The sequence below is a fragment of the Natator depressus genome, chromosome 2 (assembly GCF_965152275.1).
Source record: "Natator depressus isolate rNatDep1 chromosome 2, rNatDep2.hap1, whole genome shotgun sequence".
In the NCBI taxonomy this organism is placed as follows: domain Eukaryota; kingdom Metazoa; phylum Chordata; order Testudines; family Cheloniidae; genus Natator; species Natator depressus.
Genome location: NC_134235.1, coordinates 166,163,944 through 166,174,975, shown reverse-complemented (window position 1 = coordinate 166,174,975; position 11,032 = coordinate 166,163,944). Strand labels below are relative to the sequence as shown.

Sequence of the window (11,032 nt, the reverse complement as noted above, 5' to 3'; positions counted from 1 at the left end):
TTTTGTAGTGAAAATATTTGATGCTCTAAGATTAATGAACAGTCCTTGGAAAATGCCATGGAAGGCCCAGTTCCTTGGCTCAACCCCACAATGCAACATGATGTTTTTGTGAGCTCAGTCTACTTGCACTTCCTTTGCAAGAATAATGTTACTGCAAGCCCTACTTGCACCTGCTGCTATGCATGAAGCTGTCCCCATTTAATGCTTTGAAATTGAGCTGCCAAATGCTACATATACAAATAATCAAATTCACAACAATACAATGACTAACCAAATAAAGACTAAGTGGGTGGGGGGGAGTGTGTGTGGAGGAAAAGAAGACCAATTATATTCCTGTACTTTCAATACGATATATAGCCTCCTATAACTGAAGAGAGGTAAAAAGAAAAGGACTACTTGTGGCACCTTAGAGACTAACCAATTTATTTGAGCATAAGCTTTCGTGAGCTACAGCTCACTTCCTCGGATGCATACTGTGGAAAATACAGAAGATGTTTTTATACATACAAACCATGAAAAAATGGGTGTTTATCACTACAAAAGGTTTTCTTTCCCCCCACCCTACTCTCCTGCTGGTAATAGCTTATCTAAAGTGATCACTCTCCTTACAATGTGTATGATAATCAAGGTGGGCCATTTCCAGCACAAATCCAGGGTTTAACAAGAACGTCTGAGGAACGGGGGGGGGGGGGGCAGGGAGGAATAACAAGGGGAAATAGGTTACTTTTTATAATAACTCAACCATTCCCAGTCTCTATTCAAGCCTAAGTTAATTGTATCCAATTTGCAAATTAATTCCAATTCAGTAGTCTCTCATTGGAGTCTGCTTTCGAAGTTTTTTTGTTGAAGGATAGTCACTTTGAGATCAGAAATCGAGTGACCAGAGAGATTGAAGTGTTCTCCAACTGGTTTTTGAATGTTATAATTCTTCACATCTGATTTGTGTCCATTTATTCTTTTACGTAGAGACTGTCCAGTTTGCCCAATGTACATGGCAGAGGGGCATTGCTGGCACATGATGGCATATATCACATTGGTGGATGTGCAGATGAACGAGCCTTTGATAGTGTGGCTGATGTTATTAGGCCCTGTGATGGTGTCCCCTGAATAGATATGTGGGCACAGTTGGCAACGGGCTTTGTTGCAAGGATAGGTTCCTGGGTTAGTGGTTCTGTTGTGTGGTATGTGGTTGCTGGTGAGTATTCGCTTCAGGTTGGGGGGCTGTCTATAGGCAAGGACTGGCCTGTCTCCCAAGATTTGTGAGAGTGTTGGGTCATCCTTCAGGATAGGTTGTAGATCCTTGATAATGCGTTGGAGGGGTTTTAGTTGGGGGCTGAAAGTGACGGCTAGTGGCGTTCTGTTATTTTCTTTGTTGGGCCTGTCCTGTAGTAGGTGACTTCTGGGAATCTTCTGGCTCTGTCAATCTGTTTCTTCAGTTCAGCAGGTGGGTATTGTAGTTGTAAGAATGCTTGATAGAGATCTTGTAGGTGATTGTCTCTGTCTGAGGGGTTCAAAAACTTCGAAAACAGACTCCAACGAGGGACTGCTGAATTGGAATTAATTTGCAAATTGGATACAATTAACTTAAGCTTGAATAGAGACTGGGAATGGTTGAGTTATTATAAAAAGTAACCTATTTCCCCTTGTTTTTTCCTCCCCTCCCCCCCACTGTTCCTCAGACGTTCTTGTTAAACCCTGGATTTGTGCTGGAAATGGCCCACCTTGATTATCATACACATTGTAAGGAGAGTGATCACTTTAGGTAAGCTATTACCAACAGGAGAGTAGGGTGGGGGGAGAGAAAACCTTTTGTAGTGATAAACACCCATTTTTTCATGGTTTGTGTGTATAAAAACATCTTCTGTATTTTCCACAGTATGCATCCGAGGAAGTGAGCTGTAGCTCACGAAAGCTTATGCTCAAATAAATTGGTTAGTCTCTAAGGTGCCACAAGTCCTCCTTTTCTTTTTGCGAATACAGACTAACACGGCCGTTACTCTGAAACCTGAAGAGGGGTAGAAGACTCTGAAGTCCATTAGTGACTAACCTAATGTTCCTGAAACACACTTGGGGCTTATCTACATGGCTTTAGTCTGCACCAGAGGTATGTAGGTTTTAGTCCTCACTAGTGTGTGGTGCAGTAATTAGCTAGTGTGGACCCTGCTGGCTCACATGAAAAGTTCTGCAGTGTGCGCTACTGATATCCTGTTTCAAACTGTACTCCTATAGTTGGGGGCCACAGTACATTAATTGCAGCAGGGGCTTTTGGGATATTACTAATCTAGATCTATTGGATGAAGTTGCTCTCATGGGCAAAGTAGAGTCTGGTATAAATCTGGTTATCTATGACAGAACAGAATTTAGTTCTTTTTCTTTTTATAGCTATACATAGAAAATGTGATTTCATCCATTTATAAGTGAAAACTTTCATTATTCATTTGTAGTTTGCTATATACACAAGCTAAATCTGTCCTTTCAGATGACGCAGAAGGAAGGTTCCTGTCAGCTGTAATTGCAGTATGTGGAAGATGAGTGCTACGTTATTTTTTCCCCTGTGGAGAGAATGTTTACTCTGTTTAATATAATAAAATTTAATTTTCCTATGAGATAATAAATAAGCTAAGGGTAAATGTTGCCATCCTTCCTCATTCTTTAACTGAGGCAAAACTCTTCCTGGTCCAAATCCTTAAGTCATTATTCAATTTAGATTCACGGCTTTTGCAGCAAAAGCCTTCTATTTGGAGACTTTTTTTGTCTCCGATAGTAACAGAAGAACACCAAGATGAGCTGATACCAGCAAGTATAGGAATTATGGGTCGTCCAAGAAGAAAGGAACTTTTCTCTGGCATATATGTTATATGGCAGGGAGTAGCAGAGAAAGTCATCAATGTGACACTTCTGCCTTCTTAAAAACTTCAGCATGGCTAAAAATGACATAGGATCCAATCCAAAGATCAATGAAGTCAGTGGAAAGTCTCCTATTGACTTCAGTGGGCTTTGGATCTGTCCGATAGTTGATGAAACTCCTCCTTTTCATAAAAGACCAAATTCTGTTTTCTGGTCACAGCTCTTTTCTGATTCCTTTTCCATGAACATTTATAGGAGTTACTTTTTTTTTTTAAATGGTTTCTAAGAAAGCACAAGGAAAATGAAAATCTCATTAATAATCCTGTGAATGTATTTAAGTCAATAGAGTTCCTCCCTATCTGTGTTAGTGCAACAGAGTGGGATTCAGGCCACTGAACCCTGATCCTACTAATATTTACACATGTGCTTAACTGTACACATGCATAGGACCATTGACTTCGGTGGGACTGCCCATGTGCTTGAAGATATTTGTGTGCTTAAATACTTTGCTGAATCACTTCCTGCATTATGAAATTTGGGATTTTTTTGGGTGGAAAGAATAAAAGTTGGAAAGAAAGAGCTGATTATTGCAGGGAGAAAAATTCATCTCATGAATTTGAATGATAAAGTTTATCCTTTCTTTATTGGTATATTCATTACCATATAGCCCAGGAGCCCCAGTCATGAACTAGGTGCTGCACAAACAGAACAAAAAAATGTTAAGTGTAAAATCTTAAATGAATTATTTCAATAAATATTTTTTGGTACATCACTGAATGACTAAGGCCCTAGTCCTATAATTCATTGTGTCTGAGGGTGCCCTGTCAACTTCAATGAGATTGTGTATTAGGTGCAGGCAGGAGGCCAGTATGCTGTCAATTGAAGGATTAGGGCCTAGGTGACTCTACCCCCTTCTATTTACTACTGTAAATTTTTGTTCAGTTTTATTTCCCTTAAATTGTGGCCATGTTGGTTTGAAAATGCTTAGAAAACAATACATGGTCTCAGACCACAAGATGTCAGTATGGATTCATAATTCATTTACCCAATGTTACTCCTTGTTGTAGTATTTTACTGTCACTGAATAAAATGGCGATGGGCCTGAGCTACATCATTTGTCTATGAATTTCCACACAGCTCAAGAGGTGTTCAGGTATAGGGCCCCGTTACCTAGGTAAGAACACATTGCTTTGGATGTGATATTTGGATCTGGCTGTTGGTTTGAACCTTTCTTTAGATTGGACATGATAGTCTACAAGAGCAGCAGGTAAGTGCTGTCCCATACAGTTTTATTGCTGTGTAGCTAAGTTTGAAGCATTGGAGATCTCAGAGCTTTCATTGTGTTTGATAATAGATGCAGCATATTCATTTATCTCTGGAACCCTCTCTTTGAAGCCTTGGACACTGAGTGCATGTGTTTGGTGGCTTATTTCATCTTTCAATATTATTTCTCATAGAAAAATGACAAGAATTCAGTGGATTTTCGAAGGGAAAAATGGTTGCTTTGGCACTTAATACCTGTTGATTTTCAATGGAGTTTAGGTGCCTAAATACCATTTGCGCTTTTTGAAAAATCTACCCCTATGGCACATTTTAGCATACGTTGCCAGCTTTTGCTCAGGAGAATTCACTGATCTTAATACTGCAGGCATTTACCATATGAGAATTACGTAATAAGTGCTACACACAACTGTTGGTGTGCCTGTTTGAAAACTCCAAAGAGAATTCTGAGAAACCTTTGGATTAAATTTCAATTTTAAAATTAAACATTGTTTCCCTTTTGTAACCTGCTTGAAGAAACATTTAAAATACTTTGTGGAATAGGTACATTAACCAAAAGTAAATTCTCAGTAGAATACAGTATAAGTAATATTCTTAGTAAGTAATAAAGTAAATAAGTAATAAATAAGTAAATAAGTAATAAACCAAAAAAATATAGTTTTACTAGATTTATGGTAAATCTGCACTAACAAGATGTTGGAGACATGCATGAAAAGTATGACCAATGTACTTTATATAGTATAACAATTATTTATTTCAAATACATATCCTAGGGTAAGGCAAACAGCAGGGGATTTATCTCTATCAAAGCCAAAGTTTCTTTGACTAGGCAATTAAGATGAAGTTGAAAGAAAAAAATCTCATGGCTATCACACTTAAGGAGCAATCCCATTCTTGCTTCAATTTGAACACAAATTAAAAAAAAACTTAAATATTTAGGTTGCAATTGCAAACACCTTTGGTAGGAAATTAAAATTTAAGGTTCACATGGTGGAACATATTTTACCCTCTGTTAACACTGGTGTAAATTTGAACTAGCTTCTTTGACGTCAATGATGTAACAAAGTAATAGGAGGCTGAATTTGTGCTCTTGCACATTTAATGATGTGGCCACATGAGCCCAATGACCATAATGTTGAGTTTACTGCTTTGGTCGATAAGCTGGGAATTGATGGTGTGAAAGAATGAAGAATACTTACCCATGTGAGATGCCTTACTATTTCCCTATATTACGAATAGGAGACGATATCTCAGATGCCGTTGTGGGGTAACTATTTGTTAATACTGATTCAGTGGAGTTGTACCAATAGTAAACAGCAAATAATGTGGCTCACTGAATTCTGTTACTTTGATACCAAGTAATTGTTTTATGCTATACAGTAATAAGGCACCATTCCTTGAAGGAACTGAAGTACATGCTTCCCTTTAAGCGTATGAGTAATCCCATCCCTATTCAACAAACCACTTAAGTACATGCTTTTGAAGTTAACAGGACTTGAATTTGCTTAAACTTAAGCACTTGCTGAACTGGGGCCTAGTTGTCTTGACCAACATCCACTCTGAGTAACCTGTTTGTCAACCCTCTCACACAGAGTCAGCTGTTTGTCAACCAATCTATCAAATGAATCAGTAGGGAATAAAAGATGCTCTTGTTTTAGTGATGAATAATACTAACAGTTGGCTGAGAGACCTAGTGCAAATTGAGCAACATTACTATGCAAGTTTCATAGCTTCTGCCAGAAACCGGTATTATACATGCATTATCGATTCTGGTTTTTCCCAATCCTAACCTCAGGAACATATGCTAGCAAGTAGAGCCTCATACCAGCAAAAAGCTGTAATTTTCAGAATGTAGACAGTGACTACTCAAAGATGTACCATTCAGCTTCTTCAGTACATCAGTAACATTTTAATATGCTAAAAACAACTGCCGGGAGGACAAGCAACTGCTCTTGTCTCCATGTGTGTTTGTAGTGGGATTAAAAGGAAGTGCATTTTCCCATCCTCTCCTTGGCTTTGGCCTTATCTTCATAATGTATTGGATTTCAGTGGGTTTTGGATCAGCCTCTAGCTGTTGGCTTGTGGCCTTATCAGAAAAAGGAAGCTCCTTACTGGTGAGCTTCTTGGACTTCTAGCCTAGTACCAGTAGGTGGAGCAGCAGCACCTGACAGGAGAGAGTGTTCCCTCTGTGCCTCCTTTTCAGCAACATCTGCCCCTTCATAGGGGGTGAAAAATGGCTCAGAATTCACAATGAAAAAAGATATGTTGTTATAGATGGAGCTCTCGTAATGTATTGGTGTGTTCTGATAATAGCTGAAATGTCTCATTTAAAAATACCACTTGTAGTAGACAAGTGGAATCATTGTGCTTTAGTTTTCATATACTAATTCTTGACACCGCTCTTGGGAATTTTCTTAGTGTATCCTTATTTTTTCATACTAGGCCTTTGATTAACCTACTGATGTCTTGAACTGCAGCATAGAATAGAATTTAGGAATGAAAGTCTCTTCCTGGTGCCACTGAATATACAAAAAATTGACAATGAATTAAGGAACTTTTGTTCATAAACTAAACACCATGTGTAGTTGTTTAACACTAAAGATCCATTCAGAATATGTTGCTTCAGAGATGGGTACTGTATCAGTAATTTACTAGATGGTACCACAATGCGACAACTTTCTGGATCTACCTGGAATTTTCACTATCTATGAGAAAATCTCCATTCTCACAGTACATATGCTTCTTTTATCATTTTAAGGTATGACTTGTGTACTGGCCTACACCACTTACAAAGTTTAGGCAGTTCAACTGTCTTTCCTTTTACAGAAGAGGTGAATCATAAGTCAGGGAACTGAATTGACTGCATATTTCATACGCTAACATAGAAGAGCTATTAAATGGTCACATAAAGCATCTCAAAATGAATTTAGAGATTTCTCTGTCTCACAGTGGTTTACAATAGTAAAAGGAGCAGAGTTTCCCTCATGGGCCATATTGTGCCATCAATTTTTAAGCAGAACTCTTCACTGATTTCAGCAGAGAATTCTGCTTTAAAACTGATGACATGATTTGGCCTCAAAACTGATGGCATAATTTACGTCACTGTCTTAAGAAGAGGGATAATCCATCCCCAGTCTGTCAGTTAATTTTGATAGCGTGGAAAGTTTTTTTAAAATGTAAAGCTTATTATTATTATTATTTATTATTAATCTGAAATGAGATTTTAAAGTGTTTTTAGATTTAGTTTAGAAGTAAATTGTTTTGGTGCAGAAAATTAACCTCAACCTTGAAATTAAAAAAATCTCTGCTGTACATTGGAATAATCTTATAATGAAATTACTTTAAATAACAGACGTATCGGAGCATAAGTTTTCATGGGTGAATACCCACTTCGTCGGATGCATTCACCCATGAAAGCTTATGCTCCAATACGTGTGTTAGTCTATAAGGTGCCACAGGACTCTTTGCCGCTTTTACAAATCCAGACTAACACGGCTACCCCTCTGATACTTTAAATAAGTTAATGTCTGTAAAGCTCTTTGGAAATATAAAGCCCTTTGTGAACTATTATTATTTCAGGGTATGCCTTTTCTGTAGGCCCATTCCTGAAGTTCTGGCACAGCCAATCCTAACTGTGGCAAAGCTCCCATTGAAGTCAATGAGAGCTTTTTATGTAAAGCCTTCAAGCTTGCATTAGGCCCAAATCTAAGACTAGAACAGGGCCCTCAATTCCCATTGCATTCAAACTTCACAATTTACCTTACAAACATATGTAGTTTAGCTTTAGTTATCTGAACCTCAGTTACTATATCAGAAACCTCCTATGAGCCAAAAGATGGTTGCTTTCCCTGAATATGTCTGGGCACATGACCTTCTTTCAGATAACAGGGAGTGTGTCCTCTAAATGCTGCAACACCAGAGGTGCTAGAATTGAAAGATGAAGTTCTGCTTGATGTGAGCTGAGGAGTACTGCAGAAGCATCCTTCGTAACCTCAGCACTCCAAAGCACCTATAAACAGAAGAACCACTCCCAAGGGCTTATGAGCAGCACACACGGAGTGTGTAGAAGCATCCCTCCAGCCCCAATGATTCTCTTATCCAGCAGCCCTCCATATTAATCTGACAGGCCTTTGGAAAACTGGTCATGTGGTTCATGAATGCAGATTTCAAAGAATGCTTTCCCTGATCACCATAAACCCCAATTATCAGAAGGTTTTGCATTTCCCCAGAGCCTTTGGGTAATGAAATTGCACTGCCTAAAGTAATCATTTCACCCACTGAAATGCATTAACCCTTGGGATGGCACATGGCAGTTGTTTAACAGGGTATGGCAATACTGCACAACAGTTAACAATATGAAGAGAAGTGTCCCATTGTTAATGGAGTGATATTTTTCTACAGTGCTTGTTGGCTTGGCAATAAATTTAGCTCACTCATTAGATTCTTGACCTACTTTTGAACGTCTTTCTTGTAGTTGTGTTTAGAAGTAATACACTATATGCAAACCAACCCTTAAAAAGGTCTGTTCTCAGAATAAGACCATGAGTTCTTCTTTATTGTCTGAACCACTTCAGAATGGTACCAATATTGACAGGTTTTCAGAATTTATCTAGAAATAAGTCACAAGGCCAAATTCATCCCTGGTGTAACACCATTGAAGGGTTGAATATGACCCACTACACAGATAAGAGAATGGGCCATCTTCTTGGGCTATGACTTTATTGCAGATTTGCACCTCCGTTAATGATATTAAGATGCTCCTCACTGAGAGGGAGGACCTTGTGATTAAGGTACTGAGTGAGACTCGGAAAATATGAGTGCAATTCCTGGCTCTTCCACAGACTTCCTGGTTGATATTGGGTGAGATACTTACAGTTGGACTCTCAGAATGACTCAATGACATGGGCGCACAAGTCTCATTCAAAGCTCCTTCATCACTTTGGTGCTTTTGAAAATTTCATTCAATCTGTCTTGTGCTTTGTTCCCCAATTGTACAATAGGGATAATAATCCCTTTCTCCCATTCTTTGTCTTGTTTATTTAGGTTATAAGGTGTCTAGTGTAGAGAGATCTCTCTTACTATGTGTTTGTAAGCACAATGGGGCCCTGAGCTTGACAGAGTCTTTTAAATGCAACCATAAAACAAATAATACAAATTAGCCCAGTGCAGTTGTAACTCACTAGAAAGAGACTGGCTGAAGTAGTATATTCAGTACCTGTGCATGGGTATATAAAGTTCATCTAATCTAATTATAATGATACTGTGTCTACGTGATCAGTTAGTGCATTTGCGAGGATTGATTACATTTATTGAAAGGTTCTGCAAAAGAACTCTGAAGTAATATGATGTTGTTTTGAATGTTAGGATAAAAAAAACCTCAATCAGTTGCTTTAGCTTTGAGACCAGCTTTTAGCGGAAGCCAATAAGCCAATTAGAAAGGCTTATATAAATCAATGGAAAACAAAACAAAACCTGTATGATAACCCTCAAGAAACTAGCTAATTCTTAGGTATTCTCCCCCTTAAGGGCTAGCCATTTATCTGGGCTTCTGGAGAGGCCAATAGGGTCTCTCTGTATAAAAATCAGGCCCTGAGTGTTATTGACATTGTTATTGGAACGCTAATATACCTGCCGCTGCAGTAAATATGACTGGTTAGTATCAAGAAATTGGTCTGGTTTCTGAAAGATCAATGAGGAGTAGTTTATCTTTTGTCACTGGGGAATTTATGATTATGCCTTAATCTTATTACAGCTTTTGAGAAAATCAAATAAAGTCTTATTATAGCAGTGCAGTTGCACGAAGATAGCGTAGCTTAAGGTTTTGTTGGCACGTCCACAATAAATCCTTTATTCCAAGGGGATATAGCTCTGCTGTAAAAACTGGCTCTGAGCTAAATCTTGGCAAAGATAATGTATCAGCTAGGTTATTTCTAAATAACATTTCAAACAGAATGTTTTAGTGTGTGAATTATAGGATTAAACTAAACATATTTTTACCAGTTTGATACCTATTTATGCTCCTATTAATCAAAAGTGTTTTGTCTTGTTTAAGTAAAATTCTGTTTCTCAAGCACATAACTCCACTGGGAGCTCAAAAGCAATAAAGCAGGTACTTTTACAGGATAGTCAAGCTCAAGACAGTCTTGAACACCTATACCTTGAGAATAAAATCCTGCCCCACTGGAGTGTAAGGGAGCTTTGTCATTGACTTCAATGAGGCTTGGAATTCACCCTGAATGTGTGTGAGGCTATTTAATGATTATTTTTAACTCTATCTGTGCTGTGGCTTTTACGAATGACTCCCATTAATTACTGGGGATAAGGCAATGGCCCACTTGCATGCAAGTGATGGAATTGTTCAGAGAGAGCCTGATAGGATTCCGTTTAAATTTAGTGGCAAATCTCCCATTGACTTTAATAGGAAGAGGACCAGCGGCATAGTGTTTTAAAAAACAATACTAGCTAGTGAATAGATATCATCTTAAGCCAGGAAGTTTTCCAAAGTTTGGGAATGCTTGAAGTTAGGAGTTTGGTTTGGACCCATTTCTCATTATCGAGTGATCTTGTGGAGTAATAGTGCAGCATCAGGCTATCTCCTGCCACCTAGCTATTGTTTGGGTAGAGAAGACTGGGGAAAGTAGAAGGGATTCTAAGTTATTGTATGAAAAGGGGGGGAAAAAAACATGCAGAGGGAAAAAGATGGACATGCCCAAATATTTTCCAATAGCTGTTGGCAACAACTCCAAAATTATTTCAGTGTTCCAGAAAGAAAAAGGATTGTGACGAAGAGAAGACAATGAAGAATTATATTCTGTAGAATGGAAGACAATCTGGGAATTATATTAAAAATGCCTTCCTGGAGATAATGCTAAATATAAGACTCTGTAGTCAATATCCTCGATGA

At 38.3% G+C, this 11,032-nt stretch overlaps 1 long non-coding RNA gene across 1 annotated transcript in view; it reads left to right on the top strand.

Annotated features, from left to right (window-relative positions):
• The first annotated feature begins 3,926 nt into the window (after nucleotides 1-3,926).
• The window catches only part of LOC141981600 (uncharacterized), a 117,764-nt gene continuing 110,658 nt past the window's right edge, over nucleotides 3,927-11,032 (top strand). The window contains exon 1 of the long non-coding RNA XR_012637850.1: nucleotides 3,927-4,021. This is a non-coding gene — a long non-coding RNA (uncharacterized LOC141981600). The remainder of the gene's footprint in view (nucleotides 4,022-11,032) is intronic.